Source organism: Peromyscus californicus, unplaced genomic scaffold, assembly GCF_007827085.1.
Source record: "Peromyscus californicus insignis strain IS unplaced genomic scaffold, ASM782708v3 Scaffold_13__1_contigs__length_99412109, whole genome shotgun sequence".
NCBI classification, from domain to species: Eukaryota; Metazoa; Chordata; class Mammalia; order Rodentia; family Cricetidae; genus Peromyscus; species Peromyscus californicus.
Genome location: NW_026294424.1, coordinates 4,479,710 through 4,497,055, shown reverse-complemented (window position 1 = coordinate 4,497,055; position 17,346 = coordinate 4,479,710). Strand labels below are relative to the sequence as shown.

The following is a 17,346-nucleotide window of genomic DNA, read 5'->3' as shown; positions in this document are numbered from 1 at the left end:
CTTTATATATGTTTGTATACCATATGCATGCCTTCTGCCTCCAGAGACCAGAGAAGGGCATTTGATCCCCTCGAACTAGAGTTACAGAGAGTTGTGAGCCACTATGTGGGTGCTGGAAACCAAACCTCGGTCCCCTGCAAGAGCAAGTGCTTTGAACTGCTAAGCCATCTCTCCATCCTCTCATTATGGTTTAGATGTCACTGTGTCAATTTGTTCTGCATGTTGCAAAAATTGTTGAAATTAATAAGACTAATTAGGCTTGTGCTTCATTTGGTGTCCAACTTTGGGGACACAAATTCATGAAAAAGCCACTTGCCCACCAGAGCTGCACATGAAGGCTCCCACTGGAGTCACTGCCCTACCGGCTAGGTTTTCCTTTCTTTTCCCCCAAGCCTCTAAGCAAGTTTGGGGCTTTCTGTTGCAGCGTCTCTGAAGCAAACTCCACAGGTACTTGGGCTCCAAATGCCTCTGGGAGTTAGCCACTTTCGCACATTCCCTTTGACTTCTTTTCTCCAGGTGGGTTGTGGGCTTTTCCTGGAGCCCCTCCTCAGGCTGCTGCCACACTAGGTAGCTGCCTTGACACCTGCTCGGGCTTCTACTGTTCTACACAGCAGCAGTGAGCCTCACACTTCACCATCATCTTCACTGTCATCATCAGCAGATTTGGTGAGACAATTGGTAATTCTTAAAGGGGGGAAATTAGTTTAAAAAAGATAATTTTTTTTTCCACATTAAAAAATGGTGAGCCGGGCGGTGGTGGCACATGCCTTTAATCCCAGCACTCGGGAGGCAGAGCCAGGCGGATCTCTGTGAGTTCGAGGCCAGCCTGGTCTCCAAAGCGATTTCCAGGAAAGGCGCAAAGCTACACAGAGAAACCCTGTCTCGAAAAACCAAAAAAAAAAAAAAAAAATGGTGAAAACTATTATGATGGAGGGGTTAGGTCTCTGTATGATTACATGATGAATAATTTAAAAATGCAACAATTAAATGAAGGGATGATCATCTTAACTGGGATTGACTTGTTAGTGGTATTTGCCCTGCCCATGACCTTGGTTATAGGGCCCAAAGGAGGGAGGCAGTGCTTCTTGTCATTGTAGGTGACCTCTTAAAAGGAAAGCGAGAAGGGTCACAAGCCCCTTCACCCTGCTGCCTGCTTCCTGGTCTGATTGAACCACCAGGTGGATTTGCTCCTGGTCAGAACAGAGGACGACTTCAGCTGTTTACTCAATTTTGTATTTGTGAGTGTATTTCCTCAGTTTATATCTTGATAAATCCCTATTACCCATTAAATAGACTCATGTGGATTGATCTTAACAAGTGGCGCCCATGTAACAAAAAGACCCCACATTCCCTCTGGCTCCTGCCCACAGCCTCCATGACAGTGGTAGCAGGTTTGCTCAGAGGCTCATGTGCTTGTTGCAAACTTGCCTCACTAGCACCCCTGAGCTGCTTGGTCCCAACCAGTGGATCTGAGCCCCAGGTGTCCCCACTGGGGCTACTCAGTTGACCAAACCCTAATATCCATCTGCAGCTGCTAGTGAGTTTCTCCACCCTACAGAGCCCAAGTGTGCAGCCCAAACCTCCCAGGAACTTCCTGACCCCTGCTCAGTTGACTGCCTGCATACAGTGGCTGTGCAAGGAGCCTGTAGGCCAGGCAGCGATATTCTAGGCCTGTAGGCTGAAGATGAATGCTCCAACATTGCGGAGGAAACTTGGGTGACTGTCTAGGTAGCCAGCTGTTTCTGCCATTTCTTATATTTGGAAGTTGTTTGCTCTACAGTTTCTGTTTACTCAGGTAGTATTATATCATTCTCAGGTCTCTGATGGAGTTAAAGACTTTATAGTTTTCCTTTTAAACAAATTCAGAAAAGACACAAAAGAGGTGTAAAGTGTATAAGGTTGACAGACATAAAAAGATAGTTTTGGCTTGGTAATGCAAGTTAAGATAGAAAGTGAATTAGTTACAACACTTTGGACTCACCAAGATAGGATGGATAATGGAGTATTTTCTCTGAATTTGGCATATGCTAATGGACTAAACATCGTTAATGTAATTATTGCCTGTATATATTTTATATAGTTATTGTACTTATTGTATATAGTTTTTCTATGTTAGTTAAAACCCTTGCTTTTTATTTTAGCCAAAAAAGGGGAAATGTTATATGTTGTTTGTGTTCTGACAAATAAAACTTGCCTGGAGATCAGAGGGCAGAGTTAGCCACTAGTTAACCATAGAGGTCTGGCAGTGTTGGCACATACCTTTAATCCCAGCACTTTAGAGGAGGAAGCAGGAAGATCAGGAGTTCAAGACCACCCTGGGCTACATGAGATTGAACCAGTCTAAAAGAGAAATAGAGCCAGGCTGTAGTGGTCCATGCCTTTAATCCCAGCACTTGGGAGGTGGAGACAAGATCTCGCCCATTCAGTCTGAAGATTTGTAGAGATAGGAGGCCCCACATTTGGTGAGAATCCAGAGACATAAGAAGTCATGGGTGATCTTTCAGCTTTCACCCTAATATCTGACTCCGGGTTTTAATTTAATAAGACTAATTAGGATATTGCTTCATACTTGAGCAGTTTGATTGTTTTCAGTGTAGGTATGTGTTTGCTCTTATGTATCTTACTTAGGGGTCACTGAACTTCTTGAAATTATGGGTAGATGGAGACTTCATTAGGTGGATTATGCTTCTGTTGTGCCACACCTTTTTTCTCCCCCAAACTGTGTCTCATATTTTTCTTTTGTGTTATAATTGGGCATTTTCAGGCTATAGGTATGGCTCTGTGGTAGAGTGCTTGTCTACTACCATATTTGATCCCCAATACAGAAACCTTGTTTCTCCTCTGTGCCACCACCTGGCTAAAAGATTCTTTTAATGTGTATGTTCATGTGCTTTTGAGGCCAGAATAAATTTAGATCCCTGGGCTGGAGTTACAGGCAGTTGTGAGCTGACCAACATGAGTGTTTGGAATGGGAACTGGGGTCCTCTGGAAGAGCATCAAGCACTCATAACTGCTGAGTCATCACTGCAGTCTCTAAATATATACCAACTTCTGGACTTGTGACTTTCCTGTTTCACCTCCTTGGGTAGCTGGGACTACAGATGTTGTCTGAGTCACTGTTCTATTGCTGTGAAGAGACACCATGACCACGGCAACTATTATATAAAGCATTTAATTGGGGGCTTGCTTACAGTTTCAGAAGTCTATTATCATCATGGTGGAAGCATGGTGGCATGCAGGCAGGTGTTAGAGCAGTAGCTAATAAAAGCTACATCCTGATCCTTAGGCAGTACACTCTGGACTAGCATGGGCTTTTGAAACCTCAACACTCACTCCCAGTGACATACTTCCTCCAACAAAGCCACACCTCCTAATCCTTCTATTCCTATTAAAGAGTTCCAACTCCCTGGTGATTAAGTTTTTAACTATATGAGCCGATGGGGGCCATTCTTATTCAAACCACCACCAATATGCACACGTGCACCTAGCTGTCTACACATTTTTGAGTGAGTTCTGGATACTGTGCATGAAAAACTATAGGTGCCAGGGATGGAGCTCAGTTGGTAGTGTTTGCCTAACGTGTAGGAAGCCCCAAGTTTACACACATAAACCAGGTGTATTGGCACAAGCCTGTACTCCTAACACTCCAGAGATGGAGGTAGGGGATCAGAAGTTCAGGTCACCTTTTGTTAAGTGGGAAGTTCCAGGCCAGCCTGAGGCTAGGGAGATAAAAGGGACTGAGATGTGGGGAGGGGAAAGAAAACAGAGGATAAGGAAGATGGAGGGGGAATATGCTCACTGTACAACATATACTGATATGAAAATTTCAAACAATAAAAAATGAAAACCTCAAAAAGAAATCAATTTCACAGGTTATCATTGGTATTCTGCTATGCAAACTAAGCCCATACTGATCACAAATTATGCCCAAATCCTAGTTTTCTGCCACTGTAAGAAACACCTGAAAGAAAACTACTTAGCAGGAGTTAAGACATATCTTTTTGATCACAGTTTTAGAGGCTGCAGTCCATTGTTGTGTGCCTGTGGGAAAGCAGAACAACATGGTGGCCAGAGCATGCGTCAGGATCTGGGGCTAAGACTCAATGGTAGAGTGCTTGTCTAGCAAGGGCAAAGCCCTGGTTCAACCCCAGGACCCACCCATACCCCAACACACACACACACACATAAAGAAAAAAGCATGTGTTGAATAAAATTGCTCTATCTGGTCCCTAAGTCTATTGGCCAGTCCCATCCACATTCTGAGTAGGTTTTCCCTTAGCTGTGTTTGGAATTGCCCTCACAGATACCTAGAAATATGTTTTAACTAATCAGATTGACAAAATTAAACATCATAATTGAACTTAGGCTGTTCCTTTCTCACCACATACACTTTAGGGGTGGTCTGTTTGAGTTGTTATAAGAATATAGCATAAATTAAATACTTTACAAACAATATAAACTTTTCACAGTTCTGCCGGCTGGGAGTCAAAATCCAAGTACAGGCAATTTCAGTATTTGATGACAGTCATTTTTGAGTTCCTAGCTGGAACCTTCTATGTTATTTGGTAGTAGAGACAAGACAGCTCCTTCAGCCTCATTTTTGTTTGTTTTGCTTTTGTTTTTTTGTTTTTTTTTTTTTTTTTTCGAGAGACAAAGTTTCTCTTTGAAACAGTTCTGGCTATCCTGGATCTCACTCTGTAGACCAGGCTGGCCTTGAACTCACCGAGATCTGCCTGCTTCTGCCTCCCAAGTGCTGGGACTAAAGGTGTGCACCACCACAGCCCAGCTTCCTTCAGACTCTTTTATGAGGGCAGATTCTCATGACCTTTTGACCTCCATTCTTGATCTTTTGCCATCATTTTATACACAATAGCCCTAGTTTTCTCAGAAGTATGCATCTTAGGTCTGGAGAGCTGGCTTAAGGGTTTGGTTTCCAGCACTCATATGGTAGCTCAAACTGTAATTCCAGCTTTAGGGGATCCTCTTCTGGCTTCTGTTGGCATCAGGTACATACCTGGTGCATATACATATAGGCAAGCAAACACTCATTCACATAAAATTAAAAATACCAAAAAAAAAAATGTAAAAAAAGAATATGTATCTCACCATGGTATTCCCTGCTCTCCCAGATATTTGGAATTAAACTGAAGCCAATGTGGTGGTACACACTTTTCACCCCAGCACTTGGAAGGCAGAGAGGCAGGAGGATCTCTGTGAGTTCAAGACTAGCTAGTTTGGTCTACATATCAAGTTCAAGACCAGCTAGAATGATATGGTGAGATACTGTCTGAAAACAAAAACAAAAACAAAAGCTGGGCATGGTGTTGCAAGATTTTAATCCCAGCACTTGGAATGTAGAGGCAGGCGCTTCTCTGTGAGGGAGGCCAGCCTGGTCTACAGTGTTCCAGGAACCTGTAGATTCCAGGTTCCACAGAGAATCCTGTCTCAAAACCAAAACTAACCAACTAACCAAACAAAAAAACATCATCATCAACAACAAAAACACACCCAAAAACAAAACAACAAACCCAAACAATTCAACCAACTGAGCAACCAACCCACCAACCCCCAAATCCCTTAGCCTCCTTATGGAGGCCTAAGATTCTGTAAATTCATTTGCTCTAGAAACACAGTGGCTTTGTACACACACTTGGCTGGTACACAAAATCATACCTGAGCTGGAATCTAGGCCCTGTCTCTGAAAACTGGAGTGGCTTTGGACCACTTAATTTCTATGAACCTATTTCTTACCCATAGAATATGGTTAATGTCACCTATCTGGAGAGTGCACGTGTGAATTGAGATATGACAGGAGGGTGACTGGTGCACTGCTGGACAAATGGTCATTATTATGTCACTCATTCACCTAGCAAATACTGGAGTGCTTCGTGCCCAGTCCCTTGCCTGGAAGAAGTTGGAATTCTGGTGTAGGAGGCAGGCACTTCTATATCCTAGTGTCCTGCGGGATACCGGTGACACTCAAAAATTTCAACCCCGTGCCAATGTGCCAAGAACAGAAGAAAACAAAGGGGTTATGGGAGAAGGGAGGCATCCAACTAGGCTTCTTAGGTGGAACAGGGAAGGTAGTGGCAGTCCGTAACACTGCTCACCTACGAAGTACTGAAGGAGGTCCAATTGGTATCCTATCCACTTTAATAGCAGGGTCATCCAAAATCTGTTGGGGCAAGGGACCTTCATTCTAATGAAAAGGTAGTTATTGAAACAGGGTTGATCACATTGAGCTGCTCAGGTTTGGGGTGAAGAATGGGTCAAGGAGCTCCAGCTCCAGTTGGGGTGGGGATGAATAGGAGGCAATTAAGAAATGGAGAGTCTCATTAGTCCATGTCTGTACGTCGCAATGCTAAGCTCCACAGATAGCATTTGGTTCCACCATGGAACCAAAAAGGTTCAAGTCTGGTCTCTTGATGCGTCTGCAGCGAGGAGCCCGGGGAAAGTCCCTTTGGTCTGGGTCCTCAAGGACAGCTGTACCTGGGGCTTGCGGGCAACCGCAGAGCGCCAAAGAGTTCTCTATGCAGTGGCCCAGAGCTCTGGCCTGGATTGAGGTCCCCCTGCCATGTGGGTGAATGGGAAGGGGTGAAAAGCCCGGGCAAATGCCTTCAGGAAGCGATCCTTTAAGTATCGAACTTTGAAGAGAACCGACAAGAGAGTGAGGCAGGCTCTCGCTTACTGCAGGCCTTGTCACCGCGGATGCAGCGAATTACCAGTCCGCGGATGCCGGCCCTCTTCGCACTGGCCCGAGCATAGGCCAAGGTCACACAGCGGCAGGTGAAAGGGGCACGCTCGAACCTGGACTGGGCTAAAGTCAGCAGGGCCCATTACGAACAGGGCGAGAACCTGGCTCTGAGGCAGGAGGCCATAGCAAAGGAGCCAGGATACCGCCAGAGTCGGAACTGCGCGACCCCTTTGGACCCCACCCGCCTCCAGCTCCGCCCGCGCGCCGACTACAGAGTCCACAGGGCCGTGCGGCGCCTGACGTCACCCTTGGCCCCGTCCCTCGCACGGCTATCTGCGCGTGGCCCTACGGGAGTCGTGGTCCCGCCCCGCACGCCCGGGCGGAGCCGCGGGCGGCTGGAACTACAGTTCCCGGCGTGCCCCGCGCGGGGCGTCGGGGGCGGGGTCCCAGGCCAGGGGCGCGCCGCCCGGGAGGGCGGAGTGCGGGGGGCGGCCGCCCGCGCCCCTCCCCCTGCCGCCGCTTCCCCCTCCCCCGACGTAAACTGGGATCCCTTTCCCCTTGTGTCCGCCATATTGGACTCTAACTCTGGTCAGCGGCGGCGCCGGGCCCGGTAGACTCCCGTCGCTCCCGCCAGCAGCCGCCCCTCAGCTCCCGCCCGCCCCGCCCTCCCCGCCCGGGAGGAGACCCCGCGCCGCGCCCCCCGCCCGGCCGGCCGCAGCGCCCGCCGCCGCCTCCGCCCGCCCGCCGCCGCCGCCGCTGCCGCCGCCCGCGGCCCGGCGCCCGCCCGCGCCCCTTCCCCGCCCGCCGTCCTCCGTCCCTCCCTCCAGCCATGAGCCCGGCCGACGCCAAGCGCGGGGCCAAGCGCCGGAAGAACAAGCGCGGCGGCGGCGGTGGCTCGGGCGGTGGCGGCTCGGGCGGCAAGGCCGGCTCGGCGGCGGCGCTGCGCGGCCCCCAGGCCCCGGGCCCCGGCGCGGCGGGCCTGCTGGGCGGCGCGGCGGCCCACGGGCCCCTGGGCGCGGGCGCGGGCGGCGCCGCCGGAGGCTACTTCGAGGTAAGCAGCGGGGGTCCGCGGGCGGGAGCGGCCACCGCCCCCTCACGAGCGACTGGGCGGGCGGGCGCGGCCGGCGGATAACGGGCCGGCTGCTGCCTAGCTGACAGCTCCTCCCGGGCGCGAGCAGCGAGCGCAGAGGGCGGCGCCGGAGGGACCCCCGGGGCACACTGCCTGCGGCCTTGGAGCTGACTGAAAAGTGCCCCCTAGAAGTTTCTGTGCCGCCTGACGCGCTGCGGGCGCGGCTGCCTTGTCCTCTCCTCCTGCTCCGGTCGGCTCTCGGGAGTCGCCGGGGGTCTCGTTCCTCAGACTGTCCGCCGTGTGTAGTCGCGAGGGCTAGGGTAACTATTTTCAGTTTTACTTACGCAGGCATGCCGTGGATGGACTGCTGCCGCTTTTATTCTGCTTCGGAAGATAGTGCTTATAGTGGGGTGCAGTTGGCATAGTCGTTTCCACTGATTGGATTGGCCACTGAATGATTTTGGGTTTCTCTCAAGTGGAGTTCTTGTAAGGTTGTTAAAACAAGTTACCTTGTTTTGAAGACATTCACAGTAAAGAAACTAAAAGATTTGCGTGTCAAATCATGAGACAGATTTTTTTTTTTTTTTTTTTTTTTTTTTGCTAGAGATTCGGAATATTGTGTTGGCACAGTACGTATTGAGAGCAGATAAACCATTGCGTGTGGCATGATTTTTGATGCTCATGTTGTTGTAGGAAAGTGCAGTAATGCATGAGTACTTAAATTTTCCTTATTGCTCCAGGGTGTTCTCTGTAGTTTTGGAGCTTTCTGCCCATAGTATTGTTACATTTGCTTAGCATCTGGGATTCGGCCTTGGACTTGAGTTTCCAGTGTGTCCTTTTCCACGACTCTGGATAGTAAAGTGAGCTCTAGTTTTAGATGATGATGTGCTTTTTCGTTTTGGGACGTTGAGGGCCAGTTTTGCTTCTGCTAGGAGGGGAAAGGTGGGAGGTCGGCCTATGCAAACCCTTTATAGAAATGTTATTAGTGATTGCTGAGGCTGAAGTGAAGTACACCCATTTCTGTACATTTTGTAAAGTCCTGGTGGTAACAAAGTAGAAGCCTTACTCCTTACACCTCATTCTAGGACTTAGTAATAACAACTCATATTGGAATATTTACCTGAAATAACCTGCTTTTTGTAGCACTTCAAGCTCAGATAATATTATGCATAGTATTAGTTTGGGCAAGATTGTCTGTGTTAAACTATTATGCTTCAAGAGTTTGGGTCATAACCCACCATTAAAAAAAATCATACACGGCCGGGCGGTGGTGGCACACGCCTTTAATCCCAGCACTCGGGAGGCAGAGCCAGGCGGATCTCTGTGAGTTCGAGGCCAGCCTGGACTACCAAGTGAGTTCCAGGAAAGGCGCAAAGCCACACAGAGAAACCCTGTCTCGAAAAACCAAAAAAAAAAAAAAAAAAAAAAAAAATGATACACAAAAGAGTTTCATAGAAGGATATTCCAGTATTTTCTGTTCTACTCTGTTAGGTTATTAAAATACTTGTTCTGCAATTGAATTTTGACCTACATGATGAAAAACACTGGGTTTTGCTGTATTTAAAATTTAAAGTATCTTGCCGGGCACTTCTTTAATCCCATCACTCGGGAGGCAGAGGCAGCTGGATCTTTGTGAGTTCGAGGCCAGTCTGCTCTACAAAGTGAGTTCCAGGACAGCCCAGGCTACACAGAGAAACCCTGTCTTAAAAAAACCAAAAAAAAAAAAAAAAAAAAAAAAAGAAAAAAAATTTAAAGTATCTTTAGTTTAAACATTTTTTGAAAGTGTTTTAATCATATACAAAACTAGTCTTCATGGCAGTAGGGCTAAAAATGACCTTGCAACCCCAGAGATCTGTTTTGTTTTGACTTTTTGAGACAGTTTCTCTGTATTACAGTCCTGGTTTTGTAGACCAGGCTGGCCTCGAACTCATAGAGATCCACCTGCCTCTGCCTCCCAAGTGCTGGGATTAAAACTCGTGTGTCACCACTGCCCGGTGTTTTATTTTGTTTGGACACTGGGTCTCTAGCTGTGGCTGACCTGGAACTCACTATGTAGAGCAGGTTGACCTCGAACTCAACAGAGATCCCCCTGACTCTGCCTCCTGAGTGCTTCAATTAAAGGCATCACCACCACACTCAGTTCCATAGAGGTCTTAGTGCCACTCTGAAAACCCAGTTTCCCTACTGATGGCACGCTCTTTGGGTGCCTTATATGGCACAGCACAGGCATGCACAACAATGTCAGCAGATATCGGTGTCTGTCTTGGTCCTGTGTTTCTCAGAGAGAGGTCCTGGGGAGCATCCTCTATTCTCCATAGGTCACCAAACCAGAAGGTGACTAAGAGAGAAGCCAGGGGAAGGCTGTCTTTATCCTTAGTAGGGAGTCCTAACCACATTGCTGTATGTTCAGGGCACAGAATTGTGGGTTATACCACCTTCACTGAGGTGACTCCTAAGCCAATTAGGGCATTTGTGGGTCTGGGTAGCTTCTGTAAAGAAAAAAGGGCAATGGGAGAAGGAAACCAGCATGTGGAATCATCGGTCCAGAAGTAAACTCTGGTATTGAAGGTGTGTGTTCGTACGCGAGCGTTTTTAAGTTTCTGGTCTCTTGGACACAGTGTCAGACCTGTACTCCTTACAGGGCACCCAAATCCTAGGATTAAGAACAAGTAAATGCAGGGAAGTATGTAAGCAGTGCTTGGTAGTTGTCTGTAAGTGAGGTGTGATTGTGGCCATTGTATTTCAGGATGATGAGCTGGGCTTTATTAGAGATCTGGCTTCAGGACACTATTGATAAGTTTTTTCTAATTGTGAAATGGAGAAATTGTCATTAAAAATATTGGACCCGGATCTTGGACTTAAATGAGCTTGTGCAATGGTTAGACTGCTCACTCAGTGAACAGTTAGTGAAACATATCAATAATAAATCTAATTATTTTGCATTTCTGTTTTGAAATAGATTTCTATAATGTTCATGATACTGTAAATAAAACTGATTGTAGGTATTTATAGCATAGAACTGTTTTTGTAAAATAGTGCATGCATATGGATTACATAGGAAAGTCTCATAGAGTGTCCATAAGGACTTTGTGATGGGCATTTTCCCATATGCTTCAAGCTGACAAACTTTTCTGTAGTGAGTCTTGTTTGTGGACCAGGAAGGTAAATGGTACTACTACAACCTGAGATTACTGTTTTTCTATTTGCAAATAAAACTAATGGAAGTTTTTCCCACTGCCCTTTGACACTTAAATGTTTTGATATTAGGTACAGAAACAAAAGTTGTCTACATAATGAGAATTATATTTTCAAGATAAGTATCTAACATTAAGTCATGTACACTTAGAAAACCCAGAATTCTTCTATTATGGAAATCAACCTGTGTTATTAGCTGTTGGAATATCAGATTACATGTGACTTACACTCACACAGGGCTGGAATAGGGATTTAAGACTATTTTTGTAGTGTGTGAGTTTTATAAAAGGATGCTACTTAGGGTAGGGGGTCAAAGGAAGTTTTCAAAATGAATTTAGAAATTTAAAGTCAGAAAAATCTGTCATGGAATTATGGACATTTGTGGTAATGTGAGTTCCCTTTCATTCTGATGCTAGGAGTCTAGCTAGCAATGGGTTAAGGCCACCATGCAAGTGCATCCTGAGCTTAGAGGGTGTGCACGGCCTGGTATTTGGCTCTTTGAAGTAGGTGAAGGTACACTTGTTGCAGTTCACCTTGCTTTAGTGGTCTGAGGAAGTAGGTTGAATAAAAATCTAGAACTTGGGGTGCTTTAGGATTACTGGTTTAACTTAGAACAGCTTACATTACTACCATCCAGGCTTTAGAAAAGGTGCCACCACAGAGAGCCCTGTTGTGGCAGGATTTTAGAGTGCTTCATGACATCGTGGGTATCCTCAGTGCCCTGTGCTCTTCATCATTCGCTCCAAGGTGTGCTACCTATCTTTGCCATGCCTTCCACTTGTTTTTGAGTTTTATACACAAGGGTCTTTTTGTGCCAAAGTGCTTTGACTCAGCATTACATTTGAGGTGACTCCAGGGTGATACTGCATGCGACTGTTGTTTTATATGATATGGCATGTACACTTTGCACTGTAAAGGTTCCTCAATCTGTCTAATGTGGATGGGCATTGAAATTGCTTTAAGGCTGATGTGAATAAGCTCACATTTTTGTGTGTGTCTTTTGGTGTACATGGGCAGTACATGGGCATGTACACATTTTTGTGTGTGTCTTTTGGTGTACATGGGCATGTTCCTGGGAATAGGATTGCTTTGTGTGTTGAGGTGTGACTTGAGATTCAACTGGTCAGCTTTCTTAAGTGATACTGCTGTAGGCTAATTTTTAGAAGTTAATATGTAGTGAAAAACATTTTTTTTAAAGATTTATTTATTTATTATGTATACAGTGAGTGTTCGGCTTGCAGGCCAGAAGAGGGCACCAGATCTCATTGTAGATGGTTGTGAGCCACCGTGTGGTTGCTGGGAATTGAACTCATGACCTCTGGAAGAACAGTCAGTGCTCTTAACCTCTGAGCCATCTCTCCAGTCCAAAAAAAAAAATTTTTTTTTTTTGTTTTTTTTTTTTGAGACAGGGTTTCTCTGTGTAGCTTTGGAGCCTGTTCTGGCACTCGATCTGTAGACCAGGCTGGCCTCAAACTCAAAGAGATCTGCCTGCCTCTGCCTCCCAAGTACTGAGTTAAAGGCGTGCGCCACCACACTGCCCAGCACGAAATTATTTTTTGTCTTGGGAAACAGATGTTGTGATGTTGCCTAGGTTGGTCTCAAACTCCTGAATTCAACACGAGCATTTAATTCAGGCTCCTTGAGAAGTTAGGTCTATAGGAATATACCACTTTAAGGTCCTAATGATTGAACCTGGGCCTTGTGTATGTTTAGTGTTCTATCACTCAGTTATGCCTCCAACCTTGTTATTCCTATTTTAACACATATGGAGTCTTCTGAGGTCACTGTCAGTCAAGGTACAGGACAATTTCATTAATCAGAAAAATACTACTATCCTTGTATATTCATACTCTTCCTTCACTCTTTATTCTTGACAGCCACAGTTACTTAAGAAAGACAAAGTCTTGTTATATAGTCCTGGCTGTCCTGAACTCATTGGGTAGAACAGTTGGAATTGAACTTATGATAGTCCTCCTGTCTTTGTCTCCCAAATACTGAGATTACAGGCATGCCCCTATAATTTCATGTCCTGAAGAAGTTGTATAAATGCCATCTTACAGTTTAGAACCTTTTGAGGTGGCTTATTTTCCTAAGTATAATCCCCAAGATTCATCTAAATTGCATGTGTCTGTAGTTTGTTTCTTTTCACTGTTGATTTCTTTTCATTGTAAGTATGGATGTACTACAGTTGATCCAGTCTTTCATTGGTGGACATTGGTGGTGGTTGTTTTTTTTTTTTTTTTTTTTGGTTTATTGATTATAGAATTGCTATCAACCTTTGTGTGTGTTTTTTTTGTATTAAATAAGTTTTCATTCTCTAGGGCTCTATAGAATGGGAACTGGGTTGTATGGTAACATTATGAGGACCTATCAAACGTTTTCTGGCAATGCATGAAAATTCTAGTTGTTCTGCATTCTTTCTAGCACTTGCTATTTTCAGTAGTTTTTCTTTTAATCTTTTTATTCTACTTTTTAAAAAGTTTTGGGTTGGGGATTTAGCTCAGTGGTAGAGTGCTTGCCTAGCAAGCGCAAGGCCCTGGGTTCGATCCTCAGCTCAAAAAAAAAAAGTTTTATTTATTTATTTTATGTGTGTATAGGTGTTTTGCTTTCATGTATATCGGTACCATATACGTGCTGAGTACCCATAGCAGCCAGAAAAGGGTGCTGGAGCTCCTGGAACTAGAGTTACCTACTGTTGTGAGCTGCCGTCTCTCCAGTCCTGTCTTTAATGATTTTAGTAAATAGCATATAGTAGTAGCATGGTTTTAGTCTGTGTTTCTCTATTGAGCAATATTAACAATTTTCATGTGCTATTTCCATCCAATTCCTGTACCTTTTTGGAAAAAGTGTTACTTAGAGTTGAGAATTTCTTTTTTGTTTGTTTGTTTTTTGAGACAGGAATTCTTTGTGTAGTCCTGGTTATCCTGAAACTTGCTCTGTAGTCCAGACTGGCCTTGAACTCAGAGAGATCCATCTGCCTCTGCCTCCCAAGTGCTGGGGTTAAAGGTGTGTGCCACCACTGCCTGGGCGACACTTTTTAAAAATAACTATTTTGAAGATAAAAGGTTTTCATTACCACTACCTAGCTCAGAATTGCCAATTTCTGGTTGGATTGTTATCTTTTGAGTTTAGAAAGTTCTTTATAATTCTGGATGCAAATCTTTTGATATATATATGATTTGTGGACATTTTCTTTCAATGTAAATCTTGTCTCTTATTTTTTTCACAGTTATTGACACTTTTTAGGTTTTCCAAGATAGGATTTCTCTGTGTAACCCTGGCCGTCCTGGAACTTGGCATGCAGACCAGGCTGGCTTCAAATTTCGCAGGGATCCACCTGCCTCTGCTTCCCAAGTGCTGGGACTGAAGGCATGCGCTGCCACTGCCTGGCAATTGTTCCTGTTTTTGTTGGTTATTCTGTACTCTTTATTCCATGATGTGCTGTACCTGCTCCATAACCAGTGCCACACTGTCTTGAGTGATTCTTCCAACTCTAAAACAAAATTAAAGAAAAGTTATTTCCATACATTTCAGAATCAGCTTGCTGGTATATAGAAGTAATTTTTATGAAATTTGAATAGAAAATTCTTAAATCTGAACATAGATCAGTTTGGTAGAAAATTGAGTTATTATTTTGAATCTTCTAAAAGGTGGAAATAGTAGCATTGGCTTTCTGCTTATTTGGCTGTTTTTGTTTCCTGTCATTAACATTTTCTGCATGTAACATAGAGACCATACAGCTTACGTTGTTCTAGATGTGTGTATATTTCATTATTTCAAATTTTACTTTTCTCAACTATTTCAAGTAACTCCTTTATTTTTAGTTCAGAGATAGAACCCAGGACCTCTTCTGCATGCCACATACTCTGATACACTTGCCATTCTCTGACTTACATTCCTTCCACCTCTTATTCCACCTCTTGCCCTCCCTCCCTTCTAAATATTGCAAGTGATGTTTTTCAAATTTTTTAAAATAGTTTTTAAAAACTTTATTTATTTATTTTATGTATATGGTACTCTTTCTGCATGTATGACTTTATGCCAGAAGAGTACTTCAGATCCCACTATAGATGGTTTTTGTACCACCATGTGGTTGCTAGGAATTGAACTCAGGACCTCTGGAAGAACAGCCAGTGTTCTTAACCATTAAGCCCTTTCTCCAGCCCGATGTTTTTCTCTTTATTTCCCTCCCTCCTTCCCTCCCTCCCTCCCGTCTTTCTTTCTTTCTTTCTTTCTTTCTTTCTTTCTTTCTTTCTTTCTTTCCCTTCCTCCCTCCCTCCCTCCCTCCCTCTCTCCCTCCTTCCTTCCTTCCTTCTCTCTCTCTGTCTCTCTGTCTCTGTCTCTCTGTCTCTGTCTCTCTCTTCCTTCCTACCTACCTACCTCTGGAAGAGCAGCCCCTGCTCTTAACCACTAAGCCCTAAGTCCTTTCTCCAGCCCGATGTCTGTCTGTCTGTCTGTCTTTCTCTCTCTCTCTCTCTCTCTCTCTCTCTCTCTCTCTCCCTGATTTTTTTTTTTTGAGACGGGATTTCTCTGTGTAGCTTTGAAGCTTGTCCTGGAACTTGTCCTGTAGACCAGGCTGGCCTCAAACTCACAGATCCTCCTGCCTCTGCCTCCTGAGTGCTGAGATTAAAGGCATGTGCCATCACTGCCCAGCCTGCCTGATGTTTTAAAAGTTTTAAATTTTTAGTTACTCATTTCCAGCATATAGAACTATGAGTAGAACCTAGTGCAAGATGTGCTGGGAATAAAGGCATGCGCCACTACTCCCAGCTGATTTATTTATTTATTTATTGGGTTTTTCTAGACAGAGTTTCTCCATGTAGCCCTGGCTGTCTTGGAACTCACTCTGTAGACTAGGCTATCCTTGAACTCAAAAAGGCGTGATCTACCACTGCCCAGCTGATTGATTTGTTCTTAATGTACTGCCTAGGACTTTTAGTACAGCATCATCTAGGAGTGGTGAGAGTGGATATTATTGCTTTTTCCTGAACTTAGGGAAAAGGCTTGTGGCTTTTCACCATTCTATGTATTTGTTGTAGGTTTTTTATTTTGTTTTTTGTAGATGCCCATTATATTAAAGAAGTTCCCATTTGATTATGATTGTGTTTTTCTTTATGCTACCAATGTATTAATAGTGTTACTGATTTTAGATATTGAACCAACTTTGGATATTGAACCAGCTTTGCATTCATGAATTAAATCCTTTTGTGGTCATAGTATATTATTCACTTTAAATTAAAAATTAATTTTTTTTTTGAGGGAGGGTGGGGATAAAGAACTGGCTAGCTAGTACTGATATTCTTTCTTCTTCCCTCACTTCCTCCCTTCTTTTTTTTTGGTTTCTTGAGACAAGATATCTCTGTGCAACAGCCCTGGCTGTCCTAGAACTCTTTGTAGGCCATGTTGGCCTTGAACTCAACAGAGATACACTTGCCTCTGCCCCTGAAGTGCTGGGATTAAAGGTGTGCCATCATGCCTGGCTTTTGGAGTTGTTTCTTTTCTTTTTTTAATTTTTTTTTTTTTTTTTTTTTTTTTTTTTTTTTTTTTTTTTAGACAGAGTTTCTCCGTGTAGTTTTGGTGCCTGTCCTGGATCTCGTTCTGTAGACCAGGCTGGCCTCAAACTCACAGAGATCCTCCTGGCTCTGCCTCCCGAGTGCTGGAATTAAAGGCGTGCACCACCACCGCCCAGCTGAGTTGTTTCTTTCTTGTCTGTGTCAGTGGCTTAGTGGTGTTGATGGCTAATCTTGGTTGTCAACTTGTTATACTTGGGAAGACTGAACCTCAGTTGAAGAATTTCCTCCATCAGGTTGGCCTGTGGGGCATTTTCTTGATTGATGTAGGAGGGCTCAGCCCACTGTGAGTGGTACTATCTCTAAGCAGTTGAGTCTGGGCTGTATGAAAAAGGTAGCTGAATGAGAACCAGGTAGCAAGCTAATAAGCATAGTTCCTCCATGGCTTCTGTTTCTGTTCCTGCCTTGGGCTCCTACTTGGCTTCCCTTGACCATAGACTGTAACCTGGAAGCTAAAATACATCTTTCCTCCCCTAAATTGTGTTTGGTTCATGGTGTTTATTACAGCAACAGCCAACCTAGTACAGATAGTCTTCAGGGAATTGGTCTGTTTAATCTGAATGTTTGAGTCTATGTGTGTAATAGTTCTTTATTATACTTTCTGTGTCCCCCTCGTGTAAAAATAGTCGTTTGTTAGCATCAGTACTATTTGACATTTGGGTTTCTAGTCAATATGCTGAGTTGCTGGACTTGAGCTATTCCAGAAGTGGCTCTTCTTCTTTTCATTCTTCTGTGGTCCAGTGTGGTAGAGAAGCCCTGGATGGGCAGCTTTTCTTTATCTTGAGCTTTATCTTGCTCTGCATGGCCTCCCACTGTTC

At 44.5% G+C, this 17,346-nt stretch overlaps 1 protein-coding gene across 4 annotated transcripts in view; it reads left to right on the top strand.

Moving 5' to 3' along the window:
- The first annotated feature begins 7,625 nt into the window (after nt 1-7,625).
- Nucleotides 7,626-17,346, top strand: part of Fam193a (family with sequence similarity 193 member A) — a 135,084-nt gene continuing 125,363 nt past the window's right edge. For 2 of the 4 annotated variants that reach the window (XM_052736184.1, XM_052736183.1), the window contains exon 1: nt 7,676-7,745. The gene's annotated coding sequence lies outside the window, so the exon portion shown is untranslated. Of the gene's footprint in view, nt 7,746-17,346 lie in introns of all 4 variants that reach the window. The other 2 variants (XM_052736185.1, XM_052736186.1) reach the window with 2 other exon arrangements.